Genomic DNA, 16,229 nt, shown 5'->3' with positions numbered 1-16,229 from the left:
AGATTTATATCAAAATGTGTTACCTACATGAGATGATGCACTCGTGCTTAGGGCATGGTTTATAGTCTTGGGAAGGGACCTCAAAAGGTAACTTTAGGTACCCTTAGGTATTGATAAAGAATATAGGATGCCTTTACACATCTATATCAGTGTAAGTCCCACCAGTGTGAAAGATAACTTCTGAAGTAATTGATATCTCATGTAATGGCTCCCATCTTTAAAATAGACATAAATTTGTCAGGTTGTGAGGAAGAACTGACTTATAGTGTATATTTAATGTCTTATGCTTCTTTAGTGAACTGCAGCAGAGAGTAAAGCAGTAATGCCTTTCTTTGACATCACATAGAAGAGTAACAACTTTTTCTTTGACAACACATGCTGAAAATAACACACCTATTTCATCAGAGGTTTGATCTCAACCCTTAATAAGAGAAAAAAGTGTCACCATTTGGTGATATTTTTTGGTGGCCTGATTCAAAATATGCTTAAGTCATTAGAAGTGCATCTGGGACCTTGTCATTCTGCAAACTAACTAAAATCAGAGAATCAGAGCACTTCTACCATAATTTTTGTTATGGTGCTCAATAAATGTACTCTGATGGCTCTGGATGCTAAGTGCTGTTAGCTTCTGGAGACATCTTTCCTTGTTTTGCACACAATCAGAAATGATTGATCCAGTGAACTACTCTGGAGAGAACCATTTCCATGTTGCATATGGAGTTGTAGTAGATCTGTAACTACTGCAGATACAGATATAAGCTACTGCTGTAGCATATATTCATTTAAATGTCTGGTCTTAAGCAGCACCCATCAGTTGTTACGGTTGCATAAGGGAACTGATAAGGAACGAAACATTTAACCAAACCTTTAATGGCGCAACACCTCAAGTGAAAAACTCTTAACAATCTTTTGTTCTCTCTATTAAAAAGAGGAATAACAATATATATGGTTCTGAATGGCACTAACTACTTAAACACAAGTGGAAACATTAGACAAGCAACAAGAGATAGCTACTTTTCCTACAATCTGCTTGAAATGTCCCATCCAACAAAAGCTAGGCTTCTGATTTACACCAAAGCAAAATAAAGAAATGAAGTACTGAAGTTAAAATTGCATGCAACTGCATACTGTTCCATAGAACAGTAAGTTATGGATAAGAACAACAGAACAAATACATATTTAAACTACTCATAGGGTTCTTTGCTATTCCAAAAGCCTTTCAGTTGAACTTTCTTGTTACTGGCCTCCCTCAATGTCCATCTCTCATAAAGGTTATGTAAACATATGTGGTCCTAAATCAGCTTTAACTCTCATCTATTTTTATTTTGAAGTAAGGCTTCTCTCCATTCATTTTTGCTCCCAGTCCTTTTTTTTTTCACATTCATTTGGCTTCTCTGATGTCTTCCTTTTTCTGCCCTTCTCATATCTATGCAGTGTGGCATTATCACAACATTTGACAATTAGTCTTTTCATTTCCTTTTTTCACCATTACCCATCCTCCATGTGCCTCATTGTTCTAACTTCACAAACTTTGTTAATGTTCAGTACACCTCATTGCCAAATCCCTAATACTAAGAACAATCAATGTGCCACTTTAAGCTAAGAGAACACTACAGGGAATTCCAAACTGGTTAATATCTAAACACAAATTGCCTCTTAATTACGCTTGCAACTGCTATTTCACTATTGCTGGTTGGTTGGCACCAGTGCCTATGAACATTACTAGTATTATTTGCTTGTCTTTATAACATATATTACGTATATCAGTTGGATTGTTCCTTTTTGATTACAGGATGTTCTGTTCTAATGCTCCAATAGAATGGCAATATGGAGCATGACAAATATACATATAGATAAAATTATCATCCACAGCTGGTTGAAAGGAGAAGTGTTTTTCACTAAAACTTTTTGCAAAGAAATTGCCATTTCTTCAGCTATAAATTCAGAAGTTGAAACATTTTCAACTAACTTTAACTACATCTCAATTATTATTTGAAGCTTCCTATCATAATCATTGTTATAAATTCCATTTCATGTAAAGGTCAGTGTTCAGTAATAACTTACAGTTCAGTGAGATGCCACTTCAGCAACATATGAAACAACACATGAAACAAATACATGGCGTTCATTTTAAACTGGCACAAGCAAAGGAGTACAGAGTTCATACAAGTCACACTGGTAGTTATTGTGATCTTGATAAAGAATTAAAAACGACAGGATTGAAGCCTTTAATTTACTCCTAGCATTTTTTTCAAAATCAGGCTGGCTACTGATCTCTAATAGAAACTATTTTCTTTGAAAGAAGAGCAAACACAATCTTCTTTTTATTTAATATGAGAATATAAAAGAACAAGGGAGCCAGGAACAGTGAGCCTGAAAGTGGGTGAAGATGGCTCCATGATATAGAGCTGTTCTAATTTTATAAATGCTTCAGGATCTCTCCCTGAGTTTGTGCTTTACAGTCAGATTTGGATAAGATGGAGTGTGACTGGCATCACGAGGGAAGGCTGTTCTCAGATCATCTCTTTTTCAGTGCTCCTCTCTTACTCAGCTACATCCTGCCCTATCTCTCTTCTGGGGCTCTAAAAGATACTGAGAGAGAGAGCGAACCAGAGCTAGCACAGGAGCCAGAGGCCTCAGAAATCAAGCCGGACATCTCCACATTAATTCTTGGCATTAGAGACCAGCACCAGGGTGAGAGCAGTGAGAGCTGCTTTGTTTTCCAGAGGATAGAAAAGGAAGATACAACACAATTCTTTCCCATAAGAAATGGCTGGTCAGAAATTATGCAGCTCTAAACTTTCACCTCTCAGCTCCCCATATAGGGACTGCCTAATGGAGGAGATGACTTAATCTGAAAGATAAATCCTTTTGTTATTTTTTAAAGGAATCCTCCAAGCTACCAGTTCTCACTCAGCTAACAGTCCACAAACTGAAAATATAATTGAAAATAAAGGTCTAGATTCTAGTCCAATATTATATGAATGAAGAAGAATCACTGTGCCACTAATTAGTCTTTTATGCCTTTTAATAATTTTTGCTTGTACATGCCTAAACTCGTATTAGGATCAAGAAAACCTGTGGGATCAAAAAAAAAGACTTCTAAATGAGGACTGAACTTTACTTATGCCAAGTACAAACCAAAGAAGCCAAAGAAACGAATTTAACAAATACAAGTTTCTCACTTTGATTTTAGTTCTTATGGTTGAAAGACAGGGGAAAAACCAGTAATCAAGACACTAATGGACTTCCATTCACTAGGACTAGATTCTTAGCTAATGTAAGCCTGTGTACCTTCACTAACGGAGTTACAATAAATTACCCCAGCTGGGGCATGGACCTATTGTATGTAGCTGATACCTCTAATACCAAACTACAGTATACAATAAAGAAACTTAGTAAATCTTTCATAAATAATAATTCTACCATTAATACTAATAAGATCTCTCTGAACAGACAAAATAAAAGCACATATTATTAAAAAGTAATGAACATCCCTCCAAATATATTCAAAATAGTTGGAAAACCAAGCTGAAGAATATCCATCTAATATGGAAATTTAAATGTGTGTGTCTATACACATACGTATCAACTAGACTACATGAGCTGCGTTGCATCCATATTTATTTCCATAAACAGATCCCAGACTGTTTGCCTTGATAGCAAAAAACATTACTGTCAATAGCCGGGAATACTGTTTTCATGAGATTTCTTCAATCCTTTCCCATATTTCATCCTCAACCCAGAAAAGCCCTTAAAAAAAAAAAAAAAAAAAAAAAAAAAAAAAAAAAAAAAAAGAGGACAAATTGGTCAGGTCGTTATCGATTTTCCTTCAATCACCACAAAGTGGTGACTTTAGAAGTATGAAAAGTCTTCAAACTAAGCAAGTGGATTAGGATTAGAAAAATATATAGACCTCATAGACTGACTGCTAGCACTGTTTCATATCAGTTCATGAGTTTTGTGGGAATAAAAAAATTGCACAGATGGGACTATAACTGACCATAACCCGCTCTATTGTATTTCCAACAATCTCTAATTACAGCAACACACTAGAAGAAGAGATTTGAAAGGGCAGGTGATGGGATAGGAGAGAAACCTGTTTGACTTAAACAGCACAGGATCCCTCACCATCAGGGCTGATGTACATCAGCCTGACAGCTAATTAGGGTAGACATGAATTTTTCCAATGTAACAGATGTTCGCTAATCAGGCCAGATTTGGAGCCCTTGCGCCAGCAACATTTCATGCACAATTTAACTATCTAAAAGGAATAAACTACTTAATGCATTGTACTGGAGGCACAGCTGTTTCACAATCAGAAAATTTGCTGTCAAAGATGTTCTCTTTAAAACTGACATGTTTTTATATAACTCTGATGGGGTGTTTATAATGTATTAATAGTTGTCAGTAAGAGCTGCTGTCATCATCAAGAAGTAAAATATTTCTGAAGGTATATTAAAATGAACAGACTCCTTTATCTTTCCAAAATCTATTTAGATAATTTACTTTGAATGTGGCCTGTTTAATTCTAAATGTACTTTAAACAAAGGGTTTAACATATATCTCTCAAGTTACGTCAATAATAAAATATACAGATCTACATTATGCTTCTGCAAAGTAGAAATATCTATCACGCAACCAAAATGGAAATATATTTTATTTGCAGGAAAAGCATGTACACTAAACATACTATGTTTAAATCATGAGAATGGTTTCCTTTCTGTTCATTACAGATAGGTCATCTGATAGAAAATTCAGGTGAAATATATCCACAGGTTATATAGATTTCTAAACAACATTACTTAGGAGATCAAGGAGAGACTGAGATTTTCATTCTTGCAGCTGAATTTCATAGACCAGATCCTAAGGTGGTATTAAAACAGCATAGATCCGTGAAAATGAATGGAATTAAGTCAGTTTACAGAAATATAAGGATTTTCTATTTGTGTCTGGAATTAAGATAGAATATCATCATTCTATTTACACAATTTCTTTTTAAAGTTCTGGTCCTTAGGTTTTTTTGATAACTTAACCATGAGGAAAATCAAGTGAACTAACATTTTACAGACTGTTAGAAAAGTTTGAGCAGATATTGCATAACCTGTAAATTGTAACAGCACAAGTTAGAGTATAGAACTGGAAACAGTAAGCTGTCCTTGCAGTAATGACATCTAGTAATTGCAGTCCTCAGTGAGATTAGGACTTGAAGGCACCAAAGCACTTCACATTATCAAACCCTGAAAATATGCCTGTGGGTATATTTCTTGAAATCCAATGCTCTTTTCATTTAAGATCTCATAAGGACCAAAGTCTGAATCCTGTTACTGGGCAAGTGAGCTGTGTTTGCAGTCTAATCTTTAATAAATGACAGAGAATAGAGAGTGTTTAACAATGAAAAGAAGAAGTCCAGCAGTTGACGAGGGGAATTTGGTTCTTTTAAGAGGTAGCTGAGGCAAAGCACAGTCTTTTCCTGGATCATTGAGAGTTCTATCTTGAATACTGCTATTCTTGTCTTCATTAGTTAATTTTATAAGGAGCTGTTCAAAAATCTAGAGTCCAAGACAAAAGAAACCTTGAATAAAACAGAAAGTAGCAATGTGCCATAAACCTGAGGTTGATCAGGACTTTGAGTGAAGAGAGAACTGCCAAAGAGTCAAGCACAATATTGACTGCTTTCATAAATATTCAACAGAGACAGAAATTAGGAAGGATACAAAATTAATGCTACAAAATGAATTATGATTTAGTAAGACAATCATTAAGAAAGGGGGCTTTTTAATGTTATTTTAAAATAAGGGGAAGCCATGTCCAAATAATTACAATAAAGAGCTTGAAAGAAATTGCTTTGGAAATTTTGAAATTTTAATATCAACTACGAGAAACTTCCTATGATTGGTTATTATAAGAACTAGCTACTTAATATAACCCTGATGGTTTTGTTTTTAATGATACTTAAATGGTAAGGAACAAAAATTACAGGAATAGAGCAGAGGAATGGGAAAGAAGAGTGATCTGAACTGTTGTTATCAAGGAAATTTAACTTAAGTAAAATAGTGACCAACAGTGAGAAATAAAAAAAAAAAATCATCCTATCATCTAAAGGATGTGAAACTTTTTGCATTTGTTTATAGAGAGTACATTTTCATGGATTGATTAGATCCTCTTTTAAAAAAAATTTAAAGACCAATAAGGCTTTAGTCCCACAAGTTAAATTTACTCACATGAGGTTAATTTACTCACATGAGATTAAATTTACTCACATGAGGAATTCCCTCAACTTCAACTTACCATATATGTGTTGGATGGAGACATTAGCGGTAGGACACAAAGAACACATTAGACTTGCATGGATTTAATCAGATGCACTTGAAGCTGCATCATACAATATGTGAATTTAAAAGCTGATTCATGTAATCTTGGAAAACAACAGGATTTGGTAGGCTGAAAAATGGATACATGGAAAAGGCAGTGTTTTACATTGATGGAGAGGTGTTCCAGGAGGTTTACCCACAGGAAGAGAATATTTGTGTCTTGCTTAACATCTTCAGTAATAATCTGAAAGTAATGATCTTAATGAATTCACTATCATAATGAGCTAACAATACTAATTTAGGAGGAGCTGCAAGTACCAGTAAGAACAAAGACGAATAATACAAAGGGACCCTGAGAGATTAAAAGCATAGGCAAAAATACTGTAACAAAATGAGATTTGGACTGGAAAGACACAATTCCCAACACATTTGTTGAAAAACAATCCAAAACATGAATATTCAATAACAGAGTCAGACATTAATTGGCAATGCAAAATGGCAGCAAAAAAAAGGGGGGGGGGGAGGGAAGAGCAGCCTATTTTGTGCTGCCCATGTATCAGCTTCACAGAACAGGGACTTAGTCTTTTCTACAGCACTGATGAAAAAGACGAATTACCATACTGGCCTTGGGCTGCAGTCCATCTATTGCAACATCCTACACTTGCCTATGGACAGTAACATCCATTTCAGAAAATGTGCAGCCATTTTAACAACAATAATATGAACATAATAGATATTCTTTTCTTAACAATAGGCAGTTGAGGGAGGGGGGTCATATTCTTTCTTTTATTCATAAGAAGCTTTTGAGCCATTTTTAAAAATAGCAACAACTTACAGATACAATAACCAGCCAGAGTATTGCTGAGTTACTGTTATAGGTACACTGTAAGCAGGAAAATATTCATGAGATGATGAAGCTTGAACTACGGAAGAGGAACAAAATTACCTGAACACTGAGAATGCTAGTTTTCAAAGAAAAAATGCAAACACTTCCACTAAAAGATGAGTAAAGTGCCAACAAAATAACAGTCTACAAATATCTGATGTTTATGAACACCAAAGACAAAAAAAAAAAAAAAAAAAAAAAAAAAAAAAAAAAGAATCCTGTGCTATTAGGAATATAACTATGATGAATGAGAAGAACAGAGAAAAGAAAATGATGACTGAATAGCAAGACCAACATATTCATGCCTGTGGATGGGCAGGGCTGGTTTTACCTCAGAGCCAGAGCTCTTTCTGGGCTTATCTGTAGCCTGGGCCTTATCGAACTTTGTCATCGGAAAACCGGCAGTTCCCGGAGGAAGTGGGCTCTCTTCAGAGGGTGAGGGTAGTGATTTTGTGGTAAGTTAATACCTGATTCATCCCTGAGCAGTAGCCTATTCTGTAGATGGTTTTTGACAGCTTTGCCTGTACTGTTTTTACGAGAGTCACAGATGTGTCTGCATACCTGCAGTCCCCATCTCCTGATGTAAAAACATGTCCTGCCCTCCTTTCAGTGCTCAGGACAAGGCCAAAAGAGATTAACTCTTCCATCCATCTTCACTCCAGGAAATTCACTCCTGGAATAGTAGCCTAACAGAAGCAGTGAAAGTTTGAACTGCATTTAAACTAGATCAGACAAAACCCTAGAAAATGTCAATGCGCTGTGAGAACTGCTGTCATACTGATCAATAGCATCTAATTGTTACTTACATTCCCCCATCTGTTTGTAGCCATCTGTTGTTTCTCATCTTATATTTAGGGTGTCTGCTTCCTGGGTACAAAGATACCCAAGCTGGCCCAAACTCTCCACCTTCAGAAGCACCAAGGAGTATGTGGGTACAGTGACTCCCTGGGAGACAGCTGAGGTCTGGAAAAGGGAAAGCTTTTTGCTTCTCTTAGCACCAGGCAGGGCTATACTAACACATTATACTGCTTTCCTAAACACACTGGTGTGTCTGCACAGAAATAGCAGCCATTTTTCAATGACTAGCCTCTAAGATTTTCCTTTTTAAATGGAATATATAGGATATATGCTATCTGAGGTCTTACCTTAGGTACAGGTTTGTTAGATACCAGAGCCATTTATAACCCAGCTTGTCAATCCACTCTTTAGGAACTGTATAAAAAGATTTTTCCATAGGATATCTAAGAGTTTAGTATGGCAATGGACACACATGAGAACTCATATGCAATGTTATTATTGTGGACACACATTCACGCATATTATTAGTATAAACTGCTATAGAGATCTACACTCTGCACTTTCTTCTTAGAACCCAGATTCAGAATGCCAAAATAAAGTCAAGTGGGCTATAAACTGCCAATTTGTTAATAAAATAATAATATTAATATATTAAACATAGCTCCAGAAAGAGTTAACAGGTCTTTACATCAAAGTCCTCTGGCTACTCAAACCAAACATAGGCCAGCTATCAATAAGAAAAAAATAACCAACCAACCAAGCCATCAGCCCTCTTATTCTCCATGTTCTACAACCCTGTCCAAGCCTATAGAAAAGAAAGTATCTGTCTTTATAGCGACTGACTTAATTGATAGATTTTTATATATATAAATCTATTTATATATTAAATATCTACTTTTATATATATATAAAAATCTATCAATTGTCCAAATGTACACAAAATCTATACATATATATATATAGTTCTGATACGAACTTCTAGTATAGTACCCAAGAGATGACATTCTCCTATACTGAACTGTATGGGATTGTTCTTCCTTTCAAGGAAGGAGTTAGCTTCACGATATAACATAATATGGACAGACTAGAGTTAAATTTTCAGGTGCTTTTAAACCAACCGCCAAATTTAGCCACTAACTTTGCAGGCTCAAAATTCTTTTAGGGCTACAAATATGTGTACTAGAAGCATGGGCTATAGAGCAGAATAGCCAACCATAGGCAAAAGACAGTTTTTGTACACAAAATACACGTGTGCATAATTGTTTGTAGATGACTATCAAAAATTTCGGTATAACATTTCAAACAATAGTCTAGTAGAAGTTTCTAGCACCCAGTCGGTTTCTGTAGTAATTTAAATTAAGAAAAGATTTTAAATGAAATTCCTCCTGAAAGCATTTCCAGTTTTGTTTTCTTTCATTAGTACTAGCAGATCTCCAGAAAGATCAATTGCAAACAAAATTTGGCTGATCCACTACCATATTGACTTTTCTCATACTGTAACCTGAGATCTTCAAATAGATTTGAACTCCAGTTTGAGGAAGGAAAATTACCAGCTTTAAAACAAATTGTGTCAAGTTCCCGAATTTCCTCGGCATTTAACCAAATGGCAATATCTGATTATATGTTTGTTTCAGATGTCTCAGGCTCAGTCTTCAGATCTGATCTCACAGGTTATACATGGATTTCACAATGTCTTCAGCTAGGTGGACCAAAAGGTACAAAATGTAATTTGAGAGCCAAATCTGATATCAGTCAACTGAATAATTTTTATATGCAACAATTTCTAGAGCATGGCAGTAAATATATGATTGACACCATCACATTAGTATTACCAGTGAATGAAAAGTTCGGATAAGATATGGATGTCAAACTAACCTCTAACAAACAGTTTTCAAACCCAAAATTTTATAATACTAGTCCCATAATTTCTTTGGTTATTCACTGGATTTACTTTTTTACTTCAAATAGTGACAGAGTTTGTTTGTTTTGCTTTCCACTGGGCATTGTAAACCCTGCCGTTTAGCCAAATATAGGATAATATTGTCCAATGAATATTCTGGTTGAGTAAAATTGTTGAAACTATTAGAAATAAATATTTTCAAGTTAAAGAACATAGTAATGGAATTTCCATTCTCAGACACTAAGACTTCAAATAGAACATAAAAATGTTGTGCAGTTTCCCCTCCACAAATGGCATCCAATATAGTGGACAATCAGTTTGCAGGTTTTTTTATATTCTTTCTGCATATTAGTTTTAAAATGTACAGCTACTCGACTCTCTGCTTAAGACTGTCTTATTTGAAGGACAAACTAGTAAAAATATGAGGCATAGAAATGGCAGCTAAGAACATCCTGCTTGGGAGGGAGCACTGCAGTTAATGTGTTCCGAGAGTCTTTGCAAGCCAATAGACCCTCCAATGGAAGATGGCTGTAGATCAGCTGTAATCATCTCAGCCACTTTTTGATTCATGGACAGTGTGAGTAGATGGCTTCTTCTAATATTTGGCCTTTTTTTGGCCCAAAAGCTTGTGTAAATTACTGGCATGTATAAGTACATAGTGCTGCACTGTAACATGCAAAACAGGAGACATTCCAGTCTGTTTCAGCAAAAGCTCTCCTATGCTGCTATTCAGCACAGTAACGCTTTATATAATATAATAATAATATTATAATATTATATAATAATTAATAATAATAAATTAAAAGCATAACATGAGGTAAATGAGCAGTCCTCTCCAGGGGTTAAATTTAGGGGGAGGAGGAGGTGAGAAAAGGCAAAATGAATTGTCTAGATCTCAAAATTGAAAGCTCCAGTCAGCTTGGATGATTTTACCTGGTCTGCTTAACAGCTGATGCAATGAGGAGTCACTTGTAGATCACTAGTATCTTCTTACCTGATTTTTGTTTGCTTATTTTGTTTTTGATTTTTGATCTCTGTTAGAAAGACTGCAGTCCTCTTCAAAGCCCGCCTGCCTCCTGTAGCAATTAAATAGACTTGCTTTTAGATAAAGAGATGACATTACTCTCAGCTCTTTGAACTCCTCTTTCTCTGAGCTTCCCTGCTATGGAAGGGAATATGCATATCACAAGGTATCAAGTTGCTCCAGGGCACCTGTATCTAGTTGCTAGAGATAGCACAAGAGAGGTATACACACCTGAATCCAAGTTCACGTCCTCATTTTGCTGGGTGGAAAAGCCAGCATCCAAATTCTTTCACCTTCTAGACAACTTCCTACAGCTACAAGTGTAATTACTATTAAGATTTATACATATATAATTTCATATATAAATACATTATCCGTGTATATGATTACATCCACTTTTTATTGTCCCCTCCGATTTCCAGGGCGCTGTAAAGAGATGTCACAAAAAGAAAAATTAGCCAGATATTCTTTCTGTTCTATTCTGGCCATTTTCCCACAGAGCCCAACATCAGGACATACTAGTCTGATACACAGTGACCAGTGAAGAAATACACCAAGGCTTACTATTTGCCCAAATATACACAAAATCAGTCTCATCCTTAACAGGTATGGGGAAAACATGATTCACTTTTAGCTAAGGCTGTAGCTTATACTTATATCTAGTCTAAAAAATATTGAGGATATGTATGGAAAAAAAAAAACCCTCCTCTTTTGTATGTAGGCAAGGATAACAGAAGCATCTGCCAGCTCTTTTGTCTCAAGGAATATAAACCAGAAGAAATTCATGAAACCACCTTCTATGCATTCCAGTACTCTGCATACTGAGTAAATTTGTAGTCTACAAGTCTATATCTGTTCCTTTATTAGCTACAGCTTTATTCTTTTAAAGAAAAAAAAATGTATCAGTTTTTGATCTTCAAGCTTCCAGCATCAGAGAGCTCATCACAAGGCTTGAGGGAAAAATAACCAGCTACTTACCCTCTGTTAAAAACAAGTATCTTTCATACAACCCAAATTTGTCAAAGGGCTTTAATTTATGGTTCCTGTCAGACATTGTGTAGTGGCTGAAGAAGTTACCACCTGCAGCTGTCTGCCCATCTCTTGCGCCAGAGGGTACTGCACGCAGCAATCCCTCCCTCTCCTGTGCTGCAGGTTTCCACCCCACAGGCTATCCCACCCCTTTGCAAGAAGCCATTGCCTCGTAAGCAGAGGCAGAAGACCAGGCCTTGTGTTTGCTCCTCAGGAACAACAGTTCAAACCCTACTGATGGAAGTGCTCTTCTGTTGGTTTACCATAGCACTCTGGGCTGTGAGGAGTACATATGTTCTTTGCTCTCCTGTTCCTAATATAGGATGGGTACCTTCTGGCTGAAGGGCAGAGTGGGCAGCATGGACAGGCACCTGTCCATCTGCCCCCACACACACACAGCTGAATGACAGATAGCACAAATAAAAACCTAAAGCTTAAGTTAGGCCAGTCTTGCTTTACAACAAGAAGTTTTATAAAGCTGCTTTATAACAATTTTGTCCACTAGACTGAAGCACCTCCTATTATTTAAATTCTCTTCTTCGTCTAGAAACTCATGGCTGTGACTAGCTGACCTCTTAACCTTCTCTTAAATACATAAGCAGACTCGACTCCTTGAATGTCCCTCTTTTTCTCTCTGTCATGCAAGATTTCCAATGCTTTAACCACTCTTGCATGTCTGAGTCCTCTCCTGCATTTTATCATCCTTCTTGCATGGTACATACCAGAGCATTTCTATAGTATTCCCTACACTGCAAAATCCAGCAATAACATACCTCTAACAGTTCCCCGTTTAGACGTCCCTGAACTGCTCCAGTCCATATGGCCAAGAACATCACATTGGAAGCTTATACTTTGCTGACTGTTTGCTGTAAGACCCAAACTTTTGCCTTTGCACCTCAAGAAAGAATTCCCAGTTTGTATACGGACTCTCGCTTCAAATTGGATATGCTTGCAAAAGGGATTGTTTGAGGAGGTTTCTGCAATAGACAGAGATGACCACAATTCCCCCAAAATTCCTTTTATTTTACATTAAAGGGTTCTGTTGGACTTCATTCATTACACAGAAAATTAAAATGTGTAGATTTCAGGCTTGGATGTACCAAAAATACCTTCACTTTTTAAATAAATAACATTCTTAGTGTTTTGCAGTGTGAATTACAAGGTGAATGCGGGTGTTTCACTGGGGCAACATTCCTTCAGAGCAATCATTTGGAGGCTAAAATAGTGGCAAAGGCAATGAGCCGTGGTGAGGAGGAATATTTCTTCCCGTTTATACTTTTTGCCAATGCATTTGATCTGTCAGTGTCTTAGGTTACCTGTCTTCTGTGCTTTCCAGAATTATTTTCTACTTTTTAACTTCAACAACAAATCTTCTAACTAATTGAGAATATCTGGTATAACAATAGTAACAAATAGCTGCAGTCACAGGGTGAATCCTCAGCTGCCAAGTTTCACCCTAGAGAGAATTTTTGTGCCTAAATTGCACAAGCTATAGAAAAATAAGCATTTGTAATAGAATTACTGACAGACTTTTAACTATAGCACTGGGAATAGAGTTATTTACCAAATAAGTGGTTATGTTTTTATTTTATTCTTTTCTAGATTTAGCTCACGTCATCATTTTAAAGAAAAGTCAACAGATCTCAGTCATTTAGAGGAACAGATTAGGCAAGATAAACAAGATAAATCAAAGCATTAGTAATACAAAACATAAATTACTCTATATTTAGGCTATTTAACTTTAGAAAGAAATAATTAAAGCACAGAATTAGGTCAATACAGAAACTTAAAAATATAAAATTTAAAAAGCACAATTGAGTTACACTATAGTCAGATATTATGTGTACATATAATGGTTTAATGTCTTCAGAAAACAGTTCTATTTTGTTCACAGTACAGAAGTGTGGGCAGATATATATATATATATATATGTATATATTTCATGTTTGGTATTGGTAGAATGTCTCAGTTTTTAAATAAAGAAAGTTTCGTGGGTGAACAAAAATGAGTAAAACTTTTTACAAAGTAATTGAACTATCAGAAGTTTAAAAAATGAATCAGAGTCAGCAGAATGAAATCAGAATATTGAAATATACCCAAAATAGCAACATTTTTCTGTGTCTAACTATAGATTGTACCTTGCTTTCAATATACAGAAGAATTAAATGGATAGTCAAAAGTAGTGCTTGAGCTACTACCTACAGTGAGACTGACTATTTCTTTTAGGATTTTTCCTCCTATGAATTTAACAATGTAAATTTAACAATGGATTTTGTCCAATGATTGCCAATTTCAGCGGTGACATTCTTGACGGAATAGCCTGATTAGAAAATAATTGTAGTTCTTTTTAGCTACTGTTACCTCACCCACACTTTTCATTTCCTATAAGGTACAGTGGCAAAACTGCATCTTTCAACTCTCCCTCTTTTATCTGATGTAGTGGATGACAGGTAATCTAGCTGAAAGTTCCTACAATTGCACCACCAGAAAAACACTGGCTGATGAAATCTGAGCAGTTATCACACTAACCATCACCTGTCAAGCCTCCTGCTTCAATTTAAGGGTGCATCAATTTTCTGAAGAGGAAATCAAGGGCAAAGAATAAAAGCGCTACAGATAAACACTGACAAAGGCGCTTTCTGCTTTTTTTTTATTTATGATGGGATGTACTATCATAGGTTGCTCTGTGAGGTTTTATCAACTGTCCTGATACATCCCAGATAGCTTGGAATTCTTTGGCCATTGATGAAGTGCTATACTTGCACTTACTGAAAGGGCAGAAGATTTCTAACTGAAAATTACTTTCACTAAATACCACAAAGATATTGAAGTCAGAAAGAGCAAGGAGATGGAACAAATGACAGCTGCATATAACAATGAACCTCTCTGTTCTGTGAGCTGGCAGACAAGGCTGATTAGAGTAAGAACATGAAATAATGTTTTCTTAAAGCCAGAGAGCATATTGTGTAAAGTGTCAGGTACAAAGGGTTCATATGTTCTTTGTAGTGAAATGTGAACACATTTGCTGCTGACTGTATTTGTTGTGTACTCTCTCAGTTCTCCTATGTAAATAACTAAATAACTGTACTGATGGGGGGGGTGAGGGGAGGAGGAGAAATTATGAATTACTCAAGAGAAAGGAAAGGGAGGAAAAGATGCCTCAATAACAAAATCAGACAAATTCATTTGGGAGCAAGTATATTCAGCATCACTAACTTTAATGGAATGATATTCACTAACATCAGGTCAAAAGTTGGCCTAATTCATAGGTATAAATTGTGTTTGGTCTTTCAAATGTTACTCCTTTTCTTTGTAAAATGAGCAGAAGCGGAGATTCTCATGTAAAATGTGCCCATTTAGTAGCTGTCATGCAGAGGAAAAGAAGAAATAAGCAATATGAAGAGATATAATAGCAAAAACAAACAAACAAAACTTAGGGTAGATTCACACCTGGCTACAAATAGCTTGAGACTCTAATCTTGGGCTAGTATGTCTCTTTTTCTTACCAATTAGCTGAAAAGGAACAATATCTCCCAATGAAGCCCGTAGGAGACTTCCTGGTGACTTCTGCAAGCTTTCAGCTGAACATGAAATATTGAGACAAGGGAGTCTATGGACAAGTGCAGCCTCTGCTCTAGCTGAGCATAGCTAGAGCATTAGAAGAGGACTGTGGGTGGATTAAAAGCATATGAATTCATGCAGTATTGCTTTATTCGGAGTGATCATTTTTCTATCTTTTTTTTTCTTTATCATTTGTTTCTTGATATTTCAGCCCACAGTGCAGACAACAAATCTAGAAAAATGCTACATGTATTGAGCAGCCTGCAAATGCCAGATGCTTTCTCTATACATAATATGTTGGGTTTTGGATTCAACAAGAGTTAAAGGAGATAGATCAGTTCAACAAAGTTCACAGTCCTCACTGGATGAGGACTCTTATATTCACATTAGGTCCCACAGAGAAGGGGTCTTGCTGCTGAGAGCCTTGTCAGGTGACAAAATATAAATTCTTCCAGTGTTGCTCCTGTCAGAATTACTTTAAACAGGGCAACCTTCAACAGAAAAAGTAACTGTCATCCTGTCTGCAAACACCCACTCACAATAAAACAACTCATTAGCAAAAAGCTATTACTTTACTGGTCTGAATCCATCAAGCAATTTGCACAAATCATTTTCAACAACTGCATCATTTGCAAACTGTTTGAGATTATAACTTACTAAAATAATCACACACAATTAGGTGTGCTCCTTGACTAGATGATTTTTAAACAGGAAAAT

Source organism: Rhea pennata, chromosome 2, assembly GCF_028389875.1.
Source record: "Rhea pennata isolate bPtePen1 chromosome 2, bPtePen1.pri, whole genome shotgun sequence".
In the NCBI taxonomy this organism is placed as follows: Eukaryota; Metazoa; Chordata; class Aves; order Rheiformes; family Rheidae; genus Rhea; species Rhea pennata.
This window is presented reverse-complemented; position numbering follows the sequence as displayed.